The following is a 26,674-nucleotide window of genomic DNA, read 5'->3' as shown; positions in this document are numbered from 1 at the left end:
TACAGACTTCTTGAACTGAAGTTGACGTAGCATTTGCGCTCTGGGGTAGTTTCTTGGACCCCACCGGATCAATAACACTGATTTTGGCACACCGCTCTTTCATGGACATCTCTCTCCAAGCATCTTCTGTAACTTCAAGATACTGATACCTGGATGCAAGTACGTAAGGGCCATCACTAACAATTGCCCTGTGAAAGTTACGTTGATATCGGGTAACAAAACCATTGGCAATGTTTACAAGTTCCCCATACGAACACTTGGATGGTCTCCCAGGTGAGGCCGCATTCTTTCGCTTTTCAACTTCACTCTTCAAACTTGAATTGATACTTTCGGTACTGTTGTTGAAGAAGAAGTTGTCCCCTAAACCTGCAGCACGGCGAACTGGAAGAAGCATCTTGGACTTCATTTCTTCTGCAACATGAGTTACAAAATAGGAATAGAATTCCTTGCCATGTGACACGCTCTCCCAAAATGATTTTAGTTGTAGCAGTCTACTGTCAAAGTCTCCATTTGTTTCACAGTCGACTAAACCACGTGAAGTGCTGTCCCCAAATATGTCAATCAAGACATCACACTTGTTTGGCACGCCTAATGTTGCCAACTTCATCTTTACATTGTCTTCCACGTGCTTTTTGCATGCAAGAAACTGCGCAATTGGCATTTGGGGACCAAGGCCATTTTCAATGGAATGCTGTCGGTGAGATCCAATAAACAGAACATTCTGTATGTCTGAATTCAGCTCCCTCAGTGTGCTGGCAAAGTAATGGAACGTGGCTTCCTTTTCATCGGTATGCACCATCATTGGCCCAGGGAAAGTTGGATGCTTCCCTGTTTACTTATCAACAATAGCAAGGTGTTTGTATGTCGTTGTGGTGACATAGAAGTCGCCAATATTGTAGGTGACGTCAATGCCCAGAATGCCAAACTCTTCAGGATTGGTGCAAAATCGGACAACGTCTGCCAACTGCTCCTCTGTAGCAAGGACCGCTTTCACGCCTGGACCTACTTGCACATTTCATACAAAGCCGTTGTTGGAGAGACTTATCAATTCAGCTAACTGGTGCTTCTCGTGCTTGGTCCGAAGTTTCTTCCTCTGATACTTGACTTGGTCTATTCTTCTGGGAACAGCAGAAGATGCTTTTCGAGAAATAACGTCTCCTGCTTTCTGGTAGGGCTCATCATAAATGGAGGATGGTCCCAAAGAAGAACTTGCCTTATCTGATATTTTTGTGCGAGTTGAAAAGAAAGGTCGCGGGTTCTTCTTGGCTCCTCCATGTGGTTTTATTTCTTTGTCATCTGGGTCTCCACTGTATATATACGGAAGCATCACGTGTGGAGAGAGGTTGCCACTGCTGTCCTCAAGCTCAGCAACTCTTCTCTTAAAGTCGGGATTGGAGGTATGCACCCAGTATGTTCGTATCAACTTGTACTGGCATTCTTTCAGAATGGTAGGTTGGCTGCTCAGTTTGGTTACATTACCACTATCGTCCAGCTGTACAACGTCTGTCTTCTTTCCTTGGTTGCGAAATGATCCATTACCATCAGCCTTGAAGTCATCTCGCTCATTTAAAGTTGAAGTGTGGAAAATGAAAGTGGCATTTCCTCGGCATGCTATTGGTCTTTCGGTACAAACCCTGTCTTCACCTGTACATATGAGTACTGAGATAAGTTCTTGGATGCTGAAGCATGGTGCAGAGCAGCAGTAGATTGGGCATTTCTTAATTCCTTTAAAATACTGAATTTCGCAACTAAAAAATATACGAAGAAAGAAAGAAAATGAAAAGAATAATTCAGTGGTAATTGATATACATCTATTAAGAATTACAACAGTGTTCACTTTTTCAGCTAATTTTTATCACCATTACGACTTCACTTTTTGTGATCAAAGGTTGAGGAAGGGAAGGGAATGGGTCATGTTTTCAAATTTAAAGTACCACAATTTCAACAGACTGTTTGGTGTAATCTGAGAGCACATTTCACTCCAGCAACCATTTCAAACGTGATTAATTGTTGTCCACCTCAGGAAGGAAAAATGAAATGAACAAGAAAAAGCAGCGCTTCCACGCTATCTAAAATAAAGTAAACAGTCGCAAGAATTGCATGAACACAAGATGTGCAACAAGTGCTTCCCTTCATATAATGCTATTTAAACGTGGTCTAAGACGTAAGTGAAAGCAGAAATCTTCACTGGGGGTAGCATCCAGTGATGACCCACAGATTAGTAGGCTTTCTTGCTTGACACGAGTTAACACTGTTAACTGATTTGGGCCTCCGTGATGGCACTCTGGAAATATTAACATAGTGTACGATCCGGTTCTTTGTCCTTTACCTTTCCTCAATCTCTTCTCCCTCTTCATCAAACAGTCTTGAAGCAACGTTTGACTATGGGAAGAGTAAGTGAACATTGGAAGGTTGTCATTAGGTAAACGATTTACCTCATTACAGGATTGCTGTTGCACCACTAAGTATACTTGAGAAGTAGGTAACTATTTGAGAAAGACAGAGTTATGAGTTCTAAGGACCAGGCATTTGAAACCTGATAGAGATATAGAGGCCTATAGATATAGGTGACCTGTTTGGTTGGGTATATGACAAACATACAATAATATTTTATTACACATTGCTGATAGCTCTAGAGTGCAGCATCGGTTAACACTCATTTTTTTTCCTATTAACTATGTACTCACCTCGAAGTCACTAGAAGTGTCGAGTTGCACCTGAAATAGTAAGGTAACATGTCATATTGGTCTTTTACGTGGGGCATTTTCCTGGAAATTAGGGGCTATGTTAATGTTACATGCATAGCAGGGTGACTACCTTTTGGCATGCCATTTTTCAATAATCTAGCTTAACATTGTGTTAGGTGCTGATTACTCATCGATTACTCATCAATTACTCACTGACCACTGGCAACACCCAAGTGATTTCTCTTGAATAAGTCACTGATTACTATTGACATCATTGATTACCTCTGGCTGGTACAACCGTAAAAAATAACAATCATTTTTACATGGAAAAAATCTATTCTATGAGCTAAAAACATGAATGCCTTTGTATCTTGGGTTAGTTTCTAGAGTGTCTCAGAGTGATTCCAGCTAATTTTAGTTATAACCTATATCCTGCTCATCTCACAACGAGCTGGTTTTTCTGTGGATGCCGCTGCAGGAGCACCATAGCCTGTATAACAGGTGCTTCAGCGGTTGGTGAGCGAGAAGCGTGAAGGCGGGCGTGTAGCGAACTATCATGCGAGGAGTGCGATTTCACGCGCGGAAAGAAAATAAACACTGCATACATACTTCCATATTAATTGTCTAACAATCAAAGAATGACAAGATTTTACGGATTAAATTTGTAAAATACAAATGCAATAGACAGCTTATTTGAAGTTGGCAATAATAGTACAGTACAACAAAACTATTTTATACCTGAATACGCGCAAGCGACGCGCAAGTTTTTGCCATTTCGTAGCCTGCAAAATTTTAAAATTCCTACGAATTCGACCTACTTAATGCTCGCACTGAAAGGAAATTTAACTGTTGAATACATAGCCACCATTTTATACCTTCTGGTCCATATGGATTTTTGGGAATGAAAGCTTTTATTTATAATACTGGTAACAAGCATATCTAGTAAAGCATGTGGGTTTACGCAAGAGAATTACTCACGTTATTCCTCACCTCTGGGTCTTTGACATAAATAATCTGTATAACAAAGGAAAAAAGGAGCCATTATAATGCAAATTAAAGTAATTTCCCTCACAAATGAAGCTCAGGGTCCCTGAATAGCTTACCGCAATTTCTTCCTCGTCACTCTCCGACATCTTGGGACAAAAGACCGGGAACTTGACCTGACCATGTGACTTCCCACGTGATCACGGTGTCATAGCAACCTTGGTACCTTATCGCTAAAAACCAACTTGTGGGGTCGCAACCCAGTCATCGAGTGTTTTAACTTTAAAAAGATAGTCTTTATAATTTAGTCTGCATTTTACCCCTGGTCTGCAGTGTTCAGTCTGCATTTTACCCCTGGTCTGCAGTGTTCAGTCTGCATTTTACCCCCAGTCTGCAGTCTGCAGTCTGCATTTTACACTGACCGATTTGAATTACAGATTATACCGTGCTCGTATTCAGACTGAGAGAACATTTGGTCTATTGAAGGGGAGGTTGCGTTGTCTTCTGTGTCCTTTGGAATGTGATGTGGGAAATTTAGTTCAGCATGTAATTGCTTCATGTATACTGCACAACATATGCCAAGAGGGAGATGCAAAATACCTGGAAGAATGGGATGCCAGGGATACCGAGGAAGTTGAGACCCATCAGCAAATTCATTTCCTGTTTATTAAATCACTTCACCTTTGTTACTATAAATTCTGCAACAAAGGTTGGTACCATATTGGTTAATGAATGCTGCAACCAAACCAGTTGCTTCCAGTTTTGTTGTTAGTTGCTATAGCCAAAAAGCTTGTGTTCATGTTCTTTTTTTGACAACAGATAATGTTAGTTTACATAGTTTGCAAATAACCTCTGTTAGCTATCAAGTACTATTGTTACAACAAAACTGTTTTTATGTTCAAAATAAGCTGAAAAGAACTCCTGTTATAAAAGGGATGAGGATAATAATCAGATATGTCAATAAAACCATTTAAGTTAAGTTCAGTTCATTTTAACCCCATGAAGAACCCCATTTTGCCACAAGAAAACAGCTCCCTTCAACTGCTATCAATCACCCTTAAAAAAACTTGTATGTCTCTGGTAGACATTTGAACTTGTCTGAATTTGTGTCCCAGTAACAAAACGCATTTTTCTGGTAAACAATCCCAGTCAGTTTTTCTCTCCAAATTCCTTGTTGTTGATGTTTTTCGTGAATTAAACACTTCATGTCAAAATTTAGCTTAACAGATTTTCCTCCCTTCTAATATCTAAGTGATTTAATCCTTCGATGGTTAATTGGCTCTTTGTGCTTTTTAACACTCAAAGTACCTCTGTGATGTAATACAGTATTGATCTCTCAGCGATAATAATAGTCAACTCTCTTGCATGTAAGATGGACACCCCTGTAAGACGGACACTTCTCTAAGGCAAACAGCTCTAGTTGGTCCCTGCCAAATTCCACTTGTTTTCTGTAATTCAACTCTCTCTGAGGCATACACCTCTCTTGGGCAAACAGGGAAAATTTCTCAGTAAATAAGGGTTAAAAATACCTCTCATGACAGACACAGAAGTACATGTTTGTGCAAAATTAATAGATTTTTTGAGGATATTGTTTGATCATGACCTATACTTATCACAGGTCTTAAATACTGAGTCATGGTAATACATGACTCAGGTAGGGGTTGTGATAGATTTTACATGTCCTGTTACATCAATTCCTCTCTGAAGGTGTCCGGCTTGTGGAGAATTCAATGTATATTATTTGGCAACATCTAAAATGGTCCATGGGCCAAGTCACTTTTCATTACCACTTGGGGGGACGAAGGCCACCATATATCAAATTAAAGCTTATCATGTATAGATTTCAAAAATATATGATGGAAATGTTGTTAGAGTAGCTTAAGAGAGTCACGTGACCTTGAGTTTTGCATAATTAGCATAAATTGATAATATACTAAAATGCGGCTTTTAGCAAGTAATTCTGTAGATTCTGCATTAAATAAAGCGGGCAAAGATGAGATATAATGTCTGTAAAGTATTTTGCCACTTTTAAGGATAAATAGTCACGTGACAGTGACGTCACTTCTGGTCGCGGTAAAAAAACTTCCATTTTTGTCTATCTTTTCGCTTTTTTCCCTTTTTTTTCTTTTATGTGATTCAAAATTACAATTCAGAGCATTTTTACCATCAAAAGCACTAAAAGATATAACAATTGGCGTTATTCTTAATGTATGAATATATAATAAATAAGAATTAAACTGGATACCTTGTGTTCTCAGAATGATTGGTGTTTCTCATGGGTAATATATTGAAAACGTTACACTCACACTTAAGAGACTTTAGTCAAAGTCAATGTCCTCTTCATCCAGGCGTACCTGGATGTCCTCCTCTTCATCTGGCTGGCTAGAACAAGTTGTTAGGCGGTAAAGGTCGGAGCACTTTAACCCATTTCGAATGCAGTCACATGACTCATCATTAGCTAACTAATCCAATTACAAAAATAAGATCTATGTCAGTATCACTTTTGCAGGATAAATTGCTTGATTTTCGTTTTAAAGATTTTTAAAGATGCAGAGCATTTGATAGTCTTTGGTATTTCATTCCAGATTTTAATTATCTTTTCCCTAGTAGAGTATTTTCCATAATTTGTTCTGTTAAATGTTTTGTGAAGTTGTTTTGATCCCCTAGTATTATAATTATGCACTTTGAAGTTCTCTATACAGAAGTCATCAAAATAAGCTGGAAGTACGTTATTATTAAGGCTGAAACTGAATGAGGAGATAAGTAGATCATTTATTAGGTGTATACTTAAACGATCTAGTTTATCAAAAAGCGGAAGTGATGGTGCAGTATATGACGAAAAGGTTATTATTCTTAATATTTTCTTTTGTAATTTAAACAATTTTTCCAACCGTGTTGGATAAGTATTAGCCCATACAATGTTTCCATAATGGAGGCGTGGGTATATCAAACTGTAATACAACATTCTTAGGAGTGGTTGACTAATGTAAAAGCGAATTCTACCAAGCACACCTGTAGTTCTTGTGATCTTTTTAGTGACATAATTGATATGGTTTATCCATGTCAGTTGTTGGTCAATAATGATTCCTAGAAATTTGGTGTGTTCGACACATTGCAGCATTTCGTTGTTTAATTTTAGACTCAAATGACTTTTTAGTTTCCTTTTATGTGATTTAAAAAAAAATGAAATTTAATTTTTGCAGTCAGAGTCAGTTTATTTAACATTAGCCATTCTTGGACATGAGCTAATTCCTTATTTATTAACAGTTCCAGTTCTTCTAGGTCTTTACCTGAACAAAAAAGATTAGTATCATCAGCAAATAAAATAGTAGATAAATTGCTGCTTTAGTTGTTGAGGTCATTGATGTATATTAAAAATGGTAACGGTCCAAGAATAGATCCTTGTGGGACCCCACAAGTGATTATTTTTTTTGTTGGCCTTATGTTATAATACTTAACAATTTGTTTTCTATTAGAGAGGTAATCTTTGATCCAAGCATGACATTTGCCACGAATACCATAAAAATAAAGGTTTTTTTTTAGAAGGATATTAGGATTTACCCTGTCAAATGCTTTTGATAAATTAAGAAAAATCCCTACTGTGAATTGGTTTTTTTTTTTTTTTTTCAGTGGCTTTTGTTATCTTGTCGATAAGTTCAATTATCGCATTGTTAGTAGAACGTTTAATTCGAAATCCATACTGACGGTCAGTTAATATTTCATTTTTATTTATATAGTCAATTAGTCTTTTATACATTAGCTTTTCGAGCATTTAGGAAAAAAATGGCAGTACAGAGATAGGTCTATAATTCGAAAATACATTTTTTTTGGAGGCCTCACACACTGGTGTTATCAATATTACTTTTAAATCATTTGGTATTTTTCCGGTAACAAATATCAAATTAAAAATGTGACCTAATGGAACAGATACATAACGAGCCACATATTTTATAACTTTGCTTTTAATTTCATCAATACCACAACTAGATTTACATTCAAGTTTATCTATTATTCTGTTCACCTCGTCAGGACTTGTTTCATGTAAAAAAATTGAATCGTTGTAATTACGTTCAAGATATTTGTAAAAATCGTCAGTATCATGGCTGAACTCTTTAGCGAGCTTGGGCCCTACATTAACAAAAAAATCGTTAAAATTATTTGCTTATTTGTTTATCAAGTAGTTGATTGATAGTATCCCAAGTAGATTTGATATCATTTTAAGCTTGACTAATTAGTATGGTATATATATTAGTATGGTATATATTAGATGGTTTAGTTTACTGTGGTATTTTTTTGTAAATTTGTGCATTATTTTTCTGTAGGATTCTTGATAAACTTTTTGTACAATTTTTCTTCTTTTTTTTTTTAGAATTTTTTAGGCCTCTACATATCCATAGATTGTTATTTCTTTTAATACTATTAGATTTATACTTTTTTTAGAGGAAAAAATAATAATATATCTCAAAAAATTCTTAGAAGAATGATTCATATGACTCTGTTGGATTATTTTTTGATAATATAGATTGCCAGTTACAACTTTTTATTTTGTTAGCAAAAAGTTCTAAAGATTTTATACTAATTTCCCTAGTCATGTGGTTACCTCAATTAGGAATTACAGGGCAATTTTTCATCTCGTGTTCTGTGATAGTGAAGATAGGAAGGTGATCGGACATGTCATTTAATAAGATGCCACTTTGATGCCCTGTTTTATTAGCATTGTTTGTGAAGATGTTGTTAATCAATGTCGCAGTTGATTTAGTAATCCTAGTAGGTTTTGTAATAAGTGGCATATAGCCCGAGGATGATAACTGATTAAACACGTTATTTGAGTAATTACAGCATTCATTTTTTAAGAGATCAATGTTAAAATCGCCCATAATATAGCAAGGCTTATTTGATTTGTCTAATTTAGTTAAAATCGTTTTAAGGTCATTTTTAAAATCATTAAATTTGCTACTTGGTGTCGATAAAGTATACCAGCCATAACATTTTTACATTTTTCATTTAATATTTCAAAAAGAAAAGAAATTCCGTATTGCTGTTGCTCTCCTCATTGACTAAATCGTTTTGTGTTTTGATTTTAATATTTTTCCTAGTAAAAATACAAATTCCTCCTCCACTTTTACTTTGCCAGTAAACTTTGGTTAAATTATATCCCTGGATTTTAAAGTTGTCATCATTCATATCATTTAACCAAGTTTCAGTAAGCGCAATTATTGAGAATTTATGGGTTAACAAATGCAAATAATTCAATAAAGCATCAAACTTGTTCCTTATACTTCTAATATTTAAGTGAAAAAATGATAACTTGTTCTTAGTAAGTTGCCTATTTGCGACTTAACTGTTAAATTCAAGTGATGAGTAGAAAGATGTAGAATTTGGCATTATGTCATTGTCATGGAAATTCTCCTTCAACAAATGTCTGTCCCCATGCTTATGGACTTCTAGTAGATCTTGACGATATGGGCTGAACACAATATTTTCTATCCTGCTATGGTCAAGTACAGATATACCATTACCAGAAGTTTCAAGAAAGCTGTCATCACTAGGATTATTGAACGGCAAGCAAGCATCGACGCATTGATAATAAGTAAACTCTTTATCTGTACCAGACAGATTTGTTAAACGTAAACAATGCCTATTAGAGGGATAATAGTTATTGCAGATGTTGCATGCTTATGACCTTTGATCATGGATTATTTCGCAATCACAAAAATTACATCATTTACTCTCGTTGGTCACAGTGATTTAGGTTCTACAACAAAAGGTAGATATATTACTAAAATTTTAAATTGCTAAAATAAAGAAAAACTTAATTGAATGACGATTAAAATCCAGACTTAGCTGATTCAGTGATGTCCATCTAATCTAGTAGCTCATCTCCTCACCGTTGGTCAATGATCCCCTGTAGCGCTTGCCATTTATAAAGAGTTTGTCTTTGATAAGCTTTACAGTGTTTCCTTCATTTTTACTTTTTTCGTTACAGGGTAGCGCTTTTTACGTGCATCAGCAATTTCTTTTAGAAACTGGTCAGCAATTTCGATTTTAGTACCTTTCAGGAGATATGCAGACTTCCGAATATACTCTTTATTATGGTACCTTAGGAATTTAGCGACAATTGGTTGAGGTTTTCCGTCATCTTGCTTTCCACCTAACTCACTGGCAATGCTTACCCTGTTAATTGCAAAGTATAGATACAAAGAAGAAACATGTTCTTTGAGGCGCCCTCTAATCATTAATGTTTATGAATGCCAATGCTTTAAATATCTGTCTAATAATCACTCACTCAAGAAAAGTTCTGGCACAGGATGCAGGATTAAACATGGCATGCAGTGATTTCTTTCTGTGCCTTTACCAAAAGTACAATTAAATTTAGAGATCAGTGCTATATGTCAAGATTGATTAACCAAATTCTACAGTGAAATCCCGATTTCTCAAACCTTTGGTTTCCTGAACCTCCTGATATCTCGAACCAAACCTTGTTTCTTTTGGATTTGCTTCACTCAAGCTCTATAATTTCACCCCCGATTTCTCAAATCCTCGATTTCTCAAAACTCCTCATAACTCGAACCAAGTTTGGCTCCCGTGGGACAAATTGACCCTCGATAACTCGAACCTAAAAAAATTTCGAAACCACTTTTAGAGTGGATGTCAATTACATTCACACCTTTAAACAAAGTGACACTTCCAGATAAGCTGTTTTCTCGCATCTTTTTAATCACACAACAAGGAAGCTACAAATCTGTCATCAGTCTGAAAGGTACAATGACTGCTTCGGATTACAGAACAAAAGTTCCCTTATTTAATTTTTTTTCTGAAGCTGTTGTCGCAATACATCAATAAATTTTGTTGTCCCTTTGAAATGAAGAGTGCATGATAATTGCATGCCTTCGCCATCCCAAAGGTTAGCAGCTTTGCCTTTCACGATAGCACTATTGAGTGAGTGCTGTATACAGACTACACGACATGTGTTCTGTTATGTTCCGTTTTTGTTTTTTAAGTACGTTTTGTTTGTAAGTAAAGGTCAAGACCTACATTATAAAGGATGTATTTTTGTTAAAATTTGAACACTTACTCATAATCAAACAATACCGGGCCAATTAAGCATAGTTTGATATGCCACCTTTGATTTCTGGAACTCCTGATTTCTTCAACCAATGTGTGTTTCCCCTGGAGGTTTGAGAAATCGAGATTCCACTGTATTTCAATTCATTTAACTGAGGAATTCAATACAATAAACTGAAATAATAACATTAATGACTATGACAATAACACAAACAACATTCTATTGTCCCTAAAATGTATACCTGAAAAAGAAGACAGTTGAATGTTGTGCTTTTCAACAGCGGTTTCTTTTCCTTGCTTCATCTTAACTGAAATCGTGTTACTGAAATTTTCTGGGCCATAATCTGCTAATTTGGTATTGAACTCTTCCAGAGAACCCACTTTGAAAGCGAACAAACCCAAGGATGCCAGCAATTATTCTGTTTCTTAGCTCACAATGCAGAGCACACAAGTTTAAATCATTGCTAATGACACTGAAACTAAACGACAGAATAAATTTATTTTATCTTGATGTAGATAACAATACAAACTTGCAAGATAAATACCACGTACTGAACCTGTCCAGAACAATTTTCCTGGCTGATAATTGTTTCTTTTTCACGCCACAAAAAGGCCAATCACATGAGGGGTAAGGGCAGTGTTTTTTTTTTTCAGCAATGGGGTGTTACTTGCATTTTATTGACCATCAGAAGAACTGAAACTTAGACATTTTGTGTCATGCAAAGGCATGCACTGTGTGTATGAATCGTAATTTCTATACGTTGGATATTTAATACTCAAGAACTCTTACTATAATGATGATAATGACAACATGCACTGTATTTGGCAAGTTAAAATAAACCATTACCCTCCAGTATTGGCCTTAGTAATCCTGAAATGTTCCAGACAAATAGTGTGTGGACCAAGATCGTACCTGCCAACCCCCCGGAGTACAAAGATCTGGAGATGTCCAGAAATCTTTGCATTGTAAGAATTTCATTTTCGACAATGTCTGAATACTCTCTGAAATCACCCGAAGGCCTTTGAATGTTCCCAACATCTCTTGGTTAGAACAGCATTTACCTACTGTATTGCTATTGTTCTCATAATCTTTAATGTTAAGTTGCTCAGTGATTGTAAAGTTTTACATGTTTTTTCAACAGCTTAGTGCTATCATTATGACCTATGTTGAAAAGTCCACATGTTGCATTACAATTTTTACTCTAAAGAAGGGTTTTTAGTAATAGGCTTCTTCATATCATTATAACACGATCATAATATGTGACCCTCTTTAAGAAAACGGACGCTAACGCTTTTCCGTTAAACGGTCAAGATAAACGGTTGTAAACAGATACTAAACAGTTAACTCAAGCGTTTAAACGGTTTCCATAACCGTTTAAACGGACAGCAAAAAATTTAAACGGTTGACCAAAGTCCAAAAACGGATAGCTTAAAGCGTTAAACGGTACAGCAAAAAAATAAACGGTTAGCTTGAAACGTTAAACAGTTGACCAAAGTCCAAAAACCGATAGCTCACACCGTTAAACAGTTGATCGAAGTCTATAAAAACGGACAACTTAAACCGTTAAACCATTGACTGGGCGAGATCGCTAAAGGAAAAAATGAACAGCCCTACAATGTTTAACGGATATCTTTGAGCGTAAGCATGGAGCATAATAACTTGGTAGATAATAACTGAGATACATTCTGCGAACGAAAAAAGTACTGTCACATCTGACGAACTTTAGTTGGGTTTCTTCAAAATTTATTTGTGCGCTGTGTGTTCTATTTCTGGGTAAACTATTGCCGTTTTCGTGTGACATTATGTTTATTCTCTGCCCTGCAGTTTGTTGAAATAAGCACAATTTATAAAGGACAGTTTTGCTGCCGATATCTCAACATGAACAGCTACTGCAAGAAACGCTTCAATTACAAAAGCCGTAATCTCTGGAAACAAACAACCAGTGAATAATTATACGTTGACAAGAAATTTTTCAATACACGCGTTCAACAAGCGCAACTAAAACTCTTTATACTGTCACGAAACCATAGGCATGGCAAATTATCCATCATCTTCTTCTTTGTTTATTGTTGTTTTGTTTTGAAGTTGCACGAAACAACTTTGCATAGGCAATGAACTGGAAATGTCATGACCTTGTGAGAAGCCGATTGTCTGGGCTAAATTATGAAATGATTCGCTTTCTAAAGAAGTTTGAGGTTTCAAGATTACACATTTCGGACCTTTTTGTTTCAAAACATAGCTTTGTGTCCCATCACTATCGAAAGTTAATGCGCTACAATGAAAACTTCTTGCGACTATTCTCGCATAAATTTCCCATAAAAATCTAAAAATAGCATGCCGCCTTCAAAGGGCATTTCTCATAAGGTACCATATGCACTAGGTTGACAAAATTTGTTTGGCTCTGCCAAAAATCTCGACAAATGTTGTCTCCACCAAATTTTGAATTTGGTAATCGCGTACGCCCTTGAGAACACCAAAATATTTTATAACTACACAGTGTCAATCACGTTGAAATCGAACACCTTCCTTTAGCTTCCATTCGCGGGAAAGCCTGTTTACATGTGAAAATGTTGCCTTGGCGTATTTTTTCTTGTAATTTTTTCGTTCTTCAAGGCATTCAATTTTCTCAATCGCAGAATCATGGTCGCCGAATGAATGGCCTAATCAGCTCTCGATGCTATATGTTTGTCCAAACCGATACTTTCATTTTTTTGTTGTTTGTCCAAGGATGCGACGATTACTCGGCTACTCGCTTTCTATAAACACAGACAAAAAAATCGTTGTTCTGCAGTTCACGTTCTGGCAAGTATCGAGCGATTGTTAGCTTGATAGTTCTGCTCCAGGGTTAAGTTTAAACAGCTGCTGGCTTTCTTTTTAAACGGATAAGCAAACCGTTTTCCCTAGGACGTTAAACGGATGCAAATTTTTTTTAAACGGATAAGCAAACCGTTTAAACGTTTTCCCTAGAGCGTTAAACAGATGCAAATTTTTTTAAACGGATAAGCAAACCGTTAAAACGTTTTTGGAAAAGCGTTAAACGGATAGAATTTTTTTAAATGGATGAGCAAACTGCTTAAACACTTCAATGAACCGTTTAAACAGTTGGTAAACGGTTTTGCCGGTTAAATGGAAAAGCGTTAGTGTCCGTTTTCTCAAAGAAGGTCACATATACCTTTCCTCTTGGGCATGATAAACGTGCTTTGAAATAGTTGTACAGTATACGAAATCGATCAGTGTTCAAGGGTACTTCCTGGAATGTGTTTATCAGACACACCTTCTTACGACAATGAATATTCTGTGCTAGCATAGCAACACGATCATAACAGACCTCTTCACTTAGGTGTAATTTTTTCCCATTTCAAACCATGTGGGATTCTTGTAGAAATTCTTCATTTTATTTTTTTCTGGCCACACACCAACAGATACATGAAAGCAAAGAACTATTGTGTACATGTGATAAATGACACATGATTTGATAAGGGAAAACATTACCCCCAATCGGAAAAAGTCTATTGAGCTAAGCATCAAAAGTTGATAATCAGGAATGGGCCTTGTCATACAGCCTCGTAGCACTCTTTGCTGCTTTTAGTACATTGGGTGGAAGTTTGATTCCTCCAGGGCTGTTTAGGGACTCCATCTTAATCGTCATGATGCTGCCCAGGGATTTCTCTTGATCTAAGTAGGATTTTGAAGCTGTCAAGTTCTTCTTTAGCATAGAGAAGACCCTTTCTTCACCAGAATTCGAGGACAAGCAGAAGTTGGAGAGCCAAGGGACACGCTTACGGTCACCCCTGACTAGCTATACAGTCTTCCTGGGGATGTGGGTTCAAATCCTCATACATGAGTCAATAATTTAATTTATAATTGATCACCTTGCATAAATTTGTCAGTTACCCAAAAAATCTGAAATTTTCGCTTGGAATGCACAGTGTACCATAAATAGAAAGACTAACTTTGTCTCATCTTTTGCCATTATTTCTAGAGATGAAAAATAAGTGCCCCACTGATATAATCATTGACTCCTTGCTACTAGTTTCAGACTTTGTGGCTCACATAGGCTACACGTTGTATCTATGGAAATGTCCCTGGAAATGGAACAAACAAATTTTCCGGGAATTTAAGTTAAAAGGGAACACAACTCTTTCGGTCATTCCAGTGAGAGATTAGGTTGATTTAGCAACAGAACGGGAACGTCATTTGAGGACGTGAGAGTGCGCGGAATAGTCTGGACCTGACTTCTAGTTGTCATGTTGACGTCTTCAGGTCAAGGTCGCGTCATGTTCTCAACGGCATTTTCAGGTTTTTCCCGTCACGACGCCGCCGCCGTGAAAATTTAAGTTTTTCTCGTGGAAAAGGTAGGGTTTTTTTCTCATTACTTTAAGTTATCATATGAGGTGTACAATCTGTATTTAAAAGTGTTTTGATATTCTGCTCCCGGAAAAATCCCACAAAAATTGCCAAATTGTTGGAGACGATCAGTGACACTATCTTTGAATTGTTTCCTCCGGAGAAATTAATTAAAGTTTTGCATGTTGTGTTGGTTTCCTTCTCGGGTGTCATAAACCCGGACACCTTTTCCGGTCTAGATCATGTTGATTTCTAAGTTGTTTAGGAAATTAGTAAATAAATTAATTTATTACCCAGTTACCGCGAATTGTGTTCTTTATTTTATCAATATTGATTTTTTTGGCTATTGCTCCAAAAATCCTTTTTTTTCTTTTGGAGGAAACAAACACGCTCTGGGGAGATTGTTTAATCATAATAGTTCATACTTCCAAAACTTATGGGATTCATTTCGCTTTGTTTCTTCTAGAGGAGCTGTATCATGGAAGCTGAAAACAGTGAAACAAAGAAAAAGTAAGTAACAGCACTTCGTAATGCGGTAATGTTGTCGCTATGCATAAGTTCAAGAGAATAGCTGAGTGGTATCGAACAAATGCTTCAAACCTACTTGACATGCTTGTTTGTTAGTATCAAGCTATAATTAGGCTTTTTAACGGGCTTATCTTAAATTCTAAACTTCTGCAGCTTTGTATATTACTGTAACCATGTAACTACATGACTTATAATAAATTTAACCAAGCTGTATCTGTTTGCAACTGTGTGAAAAGAAAACTAATCGTGAAGCAGTTTGTCTCGTTTTTATATATAACAGGGTCCATAATTTTTCTCATGTTGAGCTGCCTGTATTTATTTTAGTCATCTTGGTGGAAATATATATATATTTTTTAACTTATTCAATTCATGAACACGATATCAACCATAGAGGAAACACGTGTTCGGTGTTAGCCTGACACTGCATCACAAGCTTTCAAACAAAAGTCAAAAGCATTCTCAGTCAGTAGACTCAAATGGTATTTGCAACAAAAATTTCCTTCGCAAAATTTCTTGCAGGGTTTTCTTACATAATTTTCGTTTAGGAGGACATTGGTGGTTGATAGTGGCCTACATTCCCGGATATTATACGATGAACAATAACTTTCAAATTAAGTTAAAAATCAGATCCAAAAAATGTCATACTTTTTTCTGTTGCAGATTTTAGCAGAACGAGCATACAGCAACTGTTATACCCATGCTATGTGCACATATTTTGATCACAGTCTGTGAAATGCGTACCAATCCCATCTAAACAGGATATATAAACTACAAAAGAAAATTGCATGGATAATGACTTTCAAACAACACACATTATTTGATGAGTTGCAGATACTGAATGTATTTCAAATTAATTATTACACCTTTGCCATATTAACAAGTCAATTCATAAATAATCAATTACCCACTTCTTTGAAGAACATTTTCAGGACTAATGAAGATGTGCATAATTTATTATAATACACGATCAACCAAAAAATTACACAAGCCTTTAATCAAAACAAATATTAGTTATAAGGGAGTAGATATATTTAATAACCTGCCAAGTGATCTTGAAAAAAAGTTATTTAAATCATTTAGGCCTTGAAAATGTCATTTAAACCATAATAGTAAAACTTGGAGGGCCTGTTGATATGGCATGGACATAATTGCCCACTTCCCCTCCTTGCTCTTTCACAGCTGGTATCAAATCAGAATAAGATGGACTTGTAGACTGTTACAAGGTTGCTCTATGGACCAAAAAATCTGCATCATTGACAAGCAGGGAGTAAAAATGAATGCCGGGGCAGGCGGCATTATTGACCAACCAATGCCAAATATGGGATTTGCCAGTCAACTTCCTAATGAGTTTTCTTTTAAATCTGTAAATAAAATAAAATAGTTTAACCAACAAATAATCATTTAAAATATTTATTCCCTAAAAATCTCATTCAAACCAATAATTATTTAAAATATTTAGTCCCTAAAAATCTCATTTAAACCATAATAGTATAACATGGAGGCCCTATTGATGTAACATGAACATAATTTCCCACTTCCCCTCCCTACTCTTACACAACTGATATCAAATCACAATAATTTGAATACACAGACAAGAAGCTGGGATCTGATTTTTCATAGTGGCAGTGGGGCTTCTAGTTTGATGCAGGGCTGTTCAATGGACCAAATAATCTGTGTCATTGACAGGCAAGAGGCGGAAATGTTTGATGAAGCTGGCTGTAGTATTGACCAACCTATGCCAAGTGTGGTTATAGAGAAAAACACTGGGTAGTGGCACAATGAATTATTCAAAAGAATGTAAGCTTGTTAACAATGCTTGTAATGTATATATACGATTTAGTTTTATTTGTTGTTTCTGCAAACTCTACATATGGACCTTACCCTCCTAAAGCCTTCTCTAAACCCCTTCTTTTAATATTAAAGTCTTTTTTTTTATTTTATTTTTTTTTTTGAAAAAAGAAATAATTAAATCGCAGCCAAAGGCTGAATTGCATAACTATATACAAGAAATATTAAAAAAAGCTTATATACAATTTAAAATTATGCTGGTGTAAACACATAATGTTTAATCGGCAGCGCTGGATTGTGACGGCTGCACATTGTGGGAATTAAAGACCCCCTCAGCTGCCACTGCTGACAGCATGAGGAGGTCCGTGGCCTCTGACCATACCATGACAGACCTAAAAGAAGACAAGCAAAAATGAAAATCGTAAACAATTTTAATTTCTCAGAACCTCTTGTGACAAAAGCTGTCTCAAATATATAAAATCAACAACTATTACAGTTTTTCATTCATCACTGTAGTCTGCTGTCATTGAACTGATATATGGTTTTTGAGCTGATTGTGTGGTACCGTTATTGAACTATTACATTGGTGTTAAGGTCTAGTGTCACTGAACTAATGGGTGGTTTTTGAACTATTTGTGTTTGTTGAACTCCATTGAGAAAAAAAGGCTTCTGAGACTTCCTGCTCAATGCTGTTACTACAGTTATGAGTGAAAAATTGTAATAGTTGTTGATTTTGGGCAAATAAAAAAATACACATTTGCGACAGCTTTTGTCACAAGAGGTTCCGGGAAATTAAAATTGTTTACGATTTTCATTTTTGCTTGTCTTCTTTTAGGTCTGTCATGGTATGGTCAGAGGCCAAGGACCTCCTCATGCTATCAGCAGTGGCACCTGAGGGGGTCTTAAACCATAAACAAGGGTCACAAGAGCGAGGCAGTGCCTGGCAAAGGGCAGCCTCAGCACTCTGTGCACAAGCAGGGAATTTTAATGTCACTGCACGATCTGATGTGCTGGCCAAAAAAAATATGAGTAAAGCTATCAAGAGAAGAAAAGGAAAGTGGTGGGGGTGATTTAGATCAAAGTGATGTGCAAAAATTATTAGAGGAACTGCTTGAGCTAAGCGACGAGTGTGATAAAAGGACTGATGAGACAGAGGCCAAGAAGGAGTGTGTTGGAAGTGAGAAGAAGAGAGCAATAGAGATGAGAGAAAGGGCCATGGAGCGCTTGGGCGAGACAAGGAAGAGGAAGGAGGATGAGGAAGATGAACCAAAAAAGTAAAACAGAGGAGACGATCTGGAGGGGAGGCCATTGATTGGTTGAAAGAAAAAGCAGCAGCAATGAGGGAGGTAAAGGAAAAGGAAATGCAATAAAGAAAAGAGGAACGACAATAAAAGCAACAACAGTTACTACAAGTAACCAGCCAATTTCAACAAGCCCAGACTACATACCAACAGGAAATGAAAACAATGCAGAGTCAAATGTTGCATCAAATGCAACAACAACAACAACAGCGATTTGCCATGATGCAACAGCAGCTTATGATGCTGATGCAGCAGCAGTCCCAGGCACTCAACACCCTTCTTAAAAAAGATTGACTCATTATTTGAATGAATTTTGATGGGTGAACTGTATATCCTTTTTTTTCACTATAAGGTCTTTTTTGCATTTAATGTATTTTTACCTATATTTTACACTGAGAAGTTACTTAATATATGTGACCTTCTTTGGGAAAACGGACACTAACGCTTTTCTGTTTAAACGGCAAAACCGTTTACCAACCGTTTATATCCGTTTAAACAGTTCTTTGAAGCGTTTAAACGGTTTGCTCATCCATTTAAAAAAAAATACTATCCGTTTAACACTTTTCCAAAAACGTTTAAATGGTTTGCTCATCCGTTTAAAAAAATTTGCATCCGTTTAACGCTCTAGGGAAAACGTTTAAATGGTTTGCTTATCCATTTAAAAAAATTTACATCCGTTTAACGTTTCAGGGAAAACGGTTTGCTTATCCGTTTAAAAAGAAAGCCAGCAGCTGTTTAAACTTAACCCTGGAGCAGAACTATCAAGCTAACAATCGCTCGATACTCGCCGGAACGTGAACTGCAGAAAAACGATTGTTTGTCCGTGTTTATAGAAAGCGAGTAGCCGAGTAATCGTCGCATCCTTGGACAAACGACAAAAAAATGAAAGTATTGGTTTGGACAAACATATAGCATCGAGAGCTGATGAAGCCATTCATCCGGCGACCGTGATTCTGCTATTGAGAAAATTAAATGACTTGAAGAACGAAGCAAAATAGAAGCAAAAATACGCCGAGGCAACATTTTCACATGTAAACATGCTTTCCCGCGAACGGAAGCTAAAGGAAGGTGTTCGATTTCAACGTGATTGACACTGTGTAGTTATAAAATATTTTGGTGTTCTCAAGGGCGTACGCGATTACCAAATTCAAAATTTGGTGGAGAAATTATTTGTTGGGATTTTTGGCAGAGCCAAACAAATTTTGTCAACCTAGTGCGTATGGTAATTTATGGGAAATGCCCTTTGAAGGCGGCATGCTATTTTTAGATTTCTATGGGAAATGGAATTTTTCCTGAGAATAGTCGCGAGGACGCCGATGCTGCCGTCAAGTTTACATTGTAGCGCATTATCTTTCAATAGTGATGGGACACGAAGCTATGTTTTGAAACAAAAATGTCGGAAATGTGTAATCTTGAAACCTCAAACATCTTTAGAAAGCGAATCATTTCTGGCGTTATTTGACCCAGACGAGTCGGCTTCTGACAAGGTCATGTCATTTGCGGTTCATTGCGTATGGAAAGTTGTTTCGTGCAACTTCAAAACAAAACAACAATAAACAAAGAAGAAGATCATGGATAATTTGTCATGCCTATGGTTTCGTGACAGTGTAAAGAGTTTTAGTTGCGCCTGTTTTCACGTGTATTGAAAAATTTCTTGTCAACGTATCATTATTCACTGGTTGTTTGTTTCCAGAGATTACGGCTTTTGTAATGGAAGCGTTTCTTGCAGTAGCTTTTCATGTTGAGATATCGGCAGCAAAACTGTCCTTTATAAATTGTGCTTATTTCAACAAACTGCAGGGCAGAGAATAAACGTAATGTCACATGAAAACGGCAATAGTTTACCCAGAAATAGAACACACAGCGCACAAATAAATTTTGAAGAAACCCAACTAAAGCTCGTCAGATGCGACAGTACTTTTTTCGTTCGCAGAATGTATCTCAGTTGTTATCTACCAAGTTATTATGCTCCATGCTTACGCTCAAAGATATCCGTTAAACATTGTAGGACTGTTCATTTTTTCCTTTAGCGATCTCGCCCAGTCAATTGTTTAACGGTTTAAGCTGTCCATTTTTATAAACTTTGATCAACCGTTTAAAGGTGTGAGCTATCCGTTTTTGGACTTTGGTCAACCGTTTAACGTTTCAAGCTAACCGTTTATTTTTTTGCTGTACCGTTTAACGCTTTAAGCTATCCGTTTTTGGACTTTGGTCAACCGTTTAAATTTTTTGCTATTCGTTTAAAGGGTTATGGAAACCGTTTAAACACTTGAGTGAACCATTTAGTATCTGTTTACAACCGTTTATCTTGACCGTTTAACGGAAAAGCGTTAGTGTCCATTTTCCCAAAGAGGGTCACATATTGTTTATTAAATTTACACTCAGAGTTCTTAACATTCCCAATTGTGAATAGTTGCTGGAGTTTTTCCTGTAAAAATCACTATATGTCAACAATCATTTTAAGACCTGTGTAAACAATGTTTAATTAAAAATTATGCAAAAGCACCTTCAACAAGGAACATGGTTAATTTAGATTTCCTATTCCACGCTCCCATCTGGGAGCTATGGATATTGAAATCTTAGTCTGAGGTAAAGTTTAAAATCATGATTTTCAATAATCTTTCAGACTTTGAAATTCTGAAAAAATCGACTACTGTAGTATGTCAAAAAGTTGATAACATTATAACAAAACCACTGCATAATTATGTCCAATGTACTAAAGGTCCAAAAAAAAAAAAAAATGTCCTTCAAAACAAAAGGTCATAGTTGTTAAATTTTATAATTATTTGGACCAAATGGAAACTACTCTATTTTGAACAATATTTACATAGCTTTCAATTGAAAGGTGTAAAGCAGAAGTGGTCGACATGACATTTTTTGTCTCACAAAATCAACTCTGTTCAATTCAATGAAAAATCAAACCTTCAGTAACCTTACAAGCAGTTCAAAAACCACACATCAGTTCAGTGACAGTAGACCTCAATTGTAAGACTAACTATAGGTTAATTGTTCTTTTGTTTCAATGGGACAAGTAAGAGGAGAAGGGAGGGGAGAGGGTTCTATGGGAGCGTAGTCCATACAATTCAATGAAAAAACAAAAATTCAATTACCACACAATCAGTTCAAAAACCCCACATCAGTTCAGTGGCCACTAATCTGCATCATTGACAAGCAGGAAGCGGGGTTATGTACAAGAAAAAGCTACATTATTGGGCAGCTGTTTCCAAATATGAATCTTATAAAGACAAACAATGGATAAGTGGCAATAGCTATTTAAATGCCTGTAAGCCTGTTACAATTTTTTGTAATATACAGAAACTAATTAATTTTACTCGTATTTTCTGCCTACTTTAAATATGAACCTCACCCCCACAAAACCCTCTTTCCTCTCCTCTCTTGTTATCTGTCCCAATGAAATAAAAACATTTCACTTACAATGATTCTTACAATTCAGGTCTACTGTCACTGAAATGATGTGTAGTTTTTGAACTATTTGTGTGGTTATTGAACTTTTGCTTTTCCACTGAACTGAGCTGTGCACTTAACATGGACTGTGCCCCCATAAAACCCTCTCCACTACCCCCTTCTCCTACCTGTCCCATTGAAATAAAAAACATTTCACCTATAGTTACAAAAATAGAGGACTTCTGTCACTGAACTGATGCGGGGTCTTTTAACTGTTTGTGTGGTTATTGAATTTTTGTTTTTCCATTGAATTAGAGCTTATTTGGACTAATTTTAAGGCAAACAAGTAATTCACGTCTCTCTTGCTTAAAACCCTTCAATCACCTTCCCTTCAAATAGCAAATGTAACATAACTTAACATTACTACTACATTACTACATTACAATGTTCACCAAAAATATTCTTGTGAAGAGGGAGGTTGTAAGTCAAACTTTTCAGATACCAAGTTACCGCAAAGGCAAGTATGGGCGTTTTCCAAGAGCATGCAAACAACATACATCTTTCCGACTGCACTTAAATTGATCGTCATTTGCCTCTTGAAATCAATAAACTTAAAATAATTGGTAATGTTGCCAAACAACCACTCCACAGAAACCCTTACTTCACTCATAGCCTGATTGTATTACATCTGTTCAGGACTGATGTTGGGATTCCTGTATGGGCCCTGAAGGTGAACACCAGGAGGATAGGCCGGTCTCCATATAGACAAAGAGGCTCACCATTTTAAAATGCAATTCGTCGGATATCATTCAGCAAACCAGACTGATTTAGCATTGTACTGTCATGTCGTTTACCCTCAAATGGGCCACTCAAATTCGCAATCAAACCATTTGGAATAACAACACTCTGAAATGTTATCGCATGTACATGCCCACGGGACTCTTCAGGGTTAGTTTAGATTCTCTCAGCAATCGGCCTTGTAGTCCAGCGTTATTTGTGCCTAACACGATGCGATCCCTTATCATCTCTTCGGTAAGTGTGCCAAAATTACAAGTTGGTGCTAGTTAATGGTGCTTTGTCAGATATTGATCGATCGTCTCTGTTTCTCCTTGGTTGGTGCTGTGAAATACGAAACACTCATAGATAACATTTCTTGATGGGGAAAAATGTGCTTCTAGTGGATCCAGTATTTGTGTCGTATTTTCTCTTGCTTTGGAAGGGATGTCCAAATGCTTGAAAATTTGGAGTGTCGCTCTCCCCATGACCAATTTCAGTGTAGCGACTCGTATTGGTTGCGTTTCCTTGTCCAGTTTCGTTGCTATTTCCTAGTCTTTGTATTGCTGTCAAAATATTGACCAGTTTAGTGCTAAACCCCCTTTCATCTTCATAGGCTGTGGAATGGTAATGGCGCTTCTTGCGTAAGCCATGCTTGCTGTCAATGTCCTGTTGGTGCTGCTGGTCGTCTGAGAAGTCCGTTGCGTTTCTCCTTTGTTGTCGCTCATTCCAGGCGTGGTGGCGAATCTCTTGGCCTCTGTTTTTAGAACAGCTGTGGCTCTAAAATCCTGCTTGTGACACCATGTTTCTCTTTTGAAGCTTCTTTATTAGTCACAGCCAGTAGAAGTGTTTTGTTTACAAGAGGGAAAAGCTTATGTGTAGATCTTCGAGTCTGATAAGACTAATCTGTCATAAGAACCTAAAATCTGATAGTCACAACTATCGTAACTGGGAACGAAGAAATTGTAATTTCTTCTTCAAATAAACATTTGCATCCCAGAAGGTAACTGCCACTTTAAAAATTTACTTACTGCACTAACAATTAACAAAGAAAAAATAAAAGAGCAATCAATGTTCGAGAATAAAGACAGACAGCAACCGAAAGTTGCCCTGTAGATGCTAAATCACTTCAAAATTGACAACACGACGGGTTTCTGGACTTAGCCTTTCTTGGCTTTTACCTCTGCACGCGCCGTCCTTAATGACGTCGTCAATCTGTTGCTAAATCAATCTATTTCTGGCAGCAACAGAACGTCTGAAAAGGTTGTCCTATTTTCCTGGTTGGAATGTTCCAAACGGAAATTCGTTTTCCTTGCCTTGAAACCCACTTTTGCTTCCAGTTTCAGGCTTTTGTGGCCGTTCTGTAAATGGGACAGGTTTATGGAAATGTTCAATGCGATTCTGCAGCAAAATTTACTAGTCCTAAGTTTTGTTTACCATTTTTTATACCATGAACTGACAAGTTTGCCCATGTAAATGGTAAACAACTAGTGAATCTACCAGTAAGTCAATCAATATTCACTAGCCCAGTTGGGTTTCTTTTCTGATCGCCTTGGGCTTCTTAGCTAGTGGAGATGTCAAACCCTGTATACGAATGTTAAACCATACTCTGTATACAATACCTACTAAGTCATCAAAACGTTTCTCTTCTGAAGCGATAGCTTGCATGAATATAGTGTGCCAAACAGACCCTGAAAAAGCTAGAATGCTTATGTTGGCTCGCAAGTGAATATTATTGTATGATAATTTACTGAACTGAGTGTTATCTAGCTAGATACATCTAGCTTGCTTTTTCTGTAATTTAAGATCCACAATTTGTTATTGTCTTCGTCATCCTTTGCTGTTACAAGTGGTTTGGATATCTGAGAAACTGGGACCACTGTTTCAGTGAACCTTTATGTATTGACCCACCAAAGACTGCTCTCCTTGTCTTTGGTCTGGAGCGAAAATATAAGCACACATGCAATTTCTACCCAGTTATTTCTTTCCTTTTGACGAGTGAAGTGGAGAACCTTCCCAAATTTAATATAGGGATGGTTTTCACAGCAACAATTGATGAAAGCGTTCCCGGCCTTTCTTTGCCAGTTGTGACCCAAGTCAGGCATTTTCCAGTGACAAGATCATCCGCTTTCCGATGGAAGGACTTTAAGGACTCTTGATCACCTGCTATCTTGTTGATGGGTGGTTGCTCAGGGTTGACAAGAGAAACTTTCCCACTCACTTTCATATGGCACCAGTCAAAGATATAAAAAAAGAGGAATAAACAGCTCCCACATAAATAAATAGCAACCCAGTTGTTTTAGCACGAGCTTAAGCAGAGAATAAAATTTAAAACAATCACAAACAATGGTTAAAGTTAATGCATGTAGGTTTGTTTATAAATTGAAGCTATACACTATATAGTTTCTATGCTTTGGACAATTCAGTTGGTCGCAGAACATAGAGTACTGATCATGTAACTAGAAAATATTAATAAATAAAAAAGAAAACTGCTTATACACTGTAAGTACGGTAGTCTTACCAAACAGTTTGTTTTCTGTGACACTGTTGAGTCCTGAAAAGTACCAAGACCACAGACGAAAACACAACATGATTTAATATGATCGACTCATACCGCCTGCACAAGCAACCCCCCCAATCGCTTGCCGGTCAGCGGTCAGTTAGGACTTCATGTTACTACATCTTCCTTTTTTTTTTTTAACTTGACTAAATGTCAATAAGCACATCAGTTCCCTAGTCGTAAATAAACACTTATCTTAGCATTGTTCAATAACAAAATTTCTTGCAAAGTTGCAAACCAAATGTTTTTGCAAAAGAAATTTGAAAGACCTACAGCAGAGAGGAGGATGAAACAGGCTAACTTGGACAAAGAATCGATACAACTCGCTTTCAGCATTCCCTTCAAAGTTACTAAAGACATTAGACTTGCTATCTTTCAGTCTAAGATCATTCATCATATTTTACCAACTAATGCCACTCTTTTCTGGGATTTGCTTGTTTCAAAAGAGCAATGCCACCTTTGTAACGAGAAACAAACATTGAAACACCTTTTCGTAACTTGCCCTTTTGTGCAGACTTTTTGGACGCAATTTTCCCTCTGGTGGAAGGGAAAAACCCTAAAGTCAATCACCTTATCAGAACAAGAAATAATATATAGAGATTCACTAGGGATCTATCTCGTCGTCTTGGCTTGAACCTCTGTTTAATTATTGCCAAATACTACATGTATACTGCGTCACGAAGAGAAGAAGAGTATATCTGGGAAGCCTATTGTGCTATATTAAAGAGTCACATTGAAATTGAAAAACAAATCTTAGTTGCAAATAAGTCTTTGAGCCTTTTAATTTTAGTTTTTTTTTGCTATATTGCTTTGCAAGGCTGCCATGTGCCAGCAAGTAATGTGTAATTGTGTAATTTGTTGCTTAAGTTTGTAGTTTTAAAAGCATCATAAGTATTGTAAACATCGTTAGTACGTCAGTTGTAAGTATGTAAGTATTGTAAGTAATTAGTATCGTATTGCAAGTAACGATATAATTGTTAGTACCGGTGTTAGCTGTATTGCAAGTTGTGTAGCTAGTTTGTTGTGTAAGTAACTATAGTTAAGTATGCTTCTTTCTTGTTTTGTAATGTAGTATCATATAGTAATAGTCAAAATGCCCAAGAAATGTCCAAAATCGTAAATTTTGAGTATCGTAATAAAAAGTTGCCTAAAGTGATGCGACTTATAACGAAACGCAATAAACCGAGCAAATTTTGTATGATGAGTTGTTTCCTGAAACCCTAATTAACACGTA

At 36.7% G+C, this 26,674-nt stretch overlaps 1 protein-coding gene and 1 pseudogene across 1 annotated transcript in view; one reads left to right on the top strand and one right to left on the bottom strand.

Annotated features, from left to right (window-relative positions):
* The window catches only part of LOC146450379 (transducin beta-like protein 3), a 223,702-nt gene that overhangs the window by 21,539 nt on the left and 175,489 nt on the right, over window positions 1–26,674 (top strand). The gene's annotated exons all lie outside the window — the stretch shown is intronic.
* The window catches only part of LOC146450389 (uncharacterized), a 286,459-nt pseudogene that overhangs the window by 176,151 nt on the left and 83,634 nt on the right, over window positions 1–26,674 (bottom strand).

This window comes from Pavona decussata, unplaced genomic scaffold, assembly GCF_977016875.1.
Source record: "Pavona decussata unplaced genomic scaffold, jaPavDecu1.1 SCAFFOLD_468, whole genome shotgun sequence".
In the NCBI taxonomy this organism is placed as follows: Eukaryota; Metazoa; Cnidaria; class Anthozoa; order Scleractinia; family Agariciidae; genus Pavona; species Pavona decussata.
This window is presented reverse-complemented; position numbering and strand designations above follow the sequence as displayed.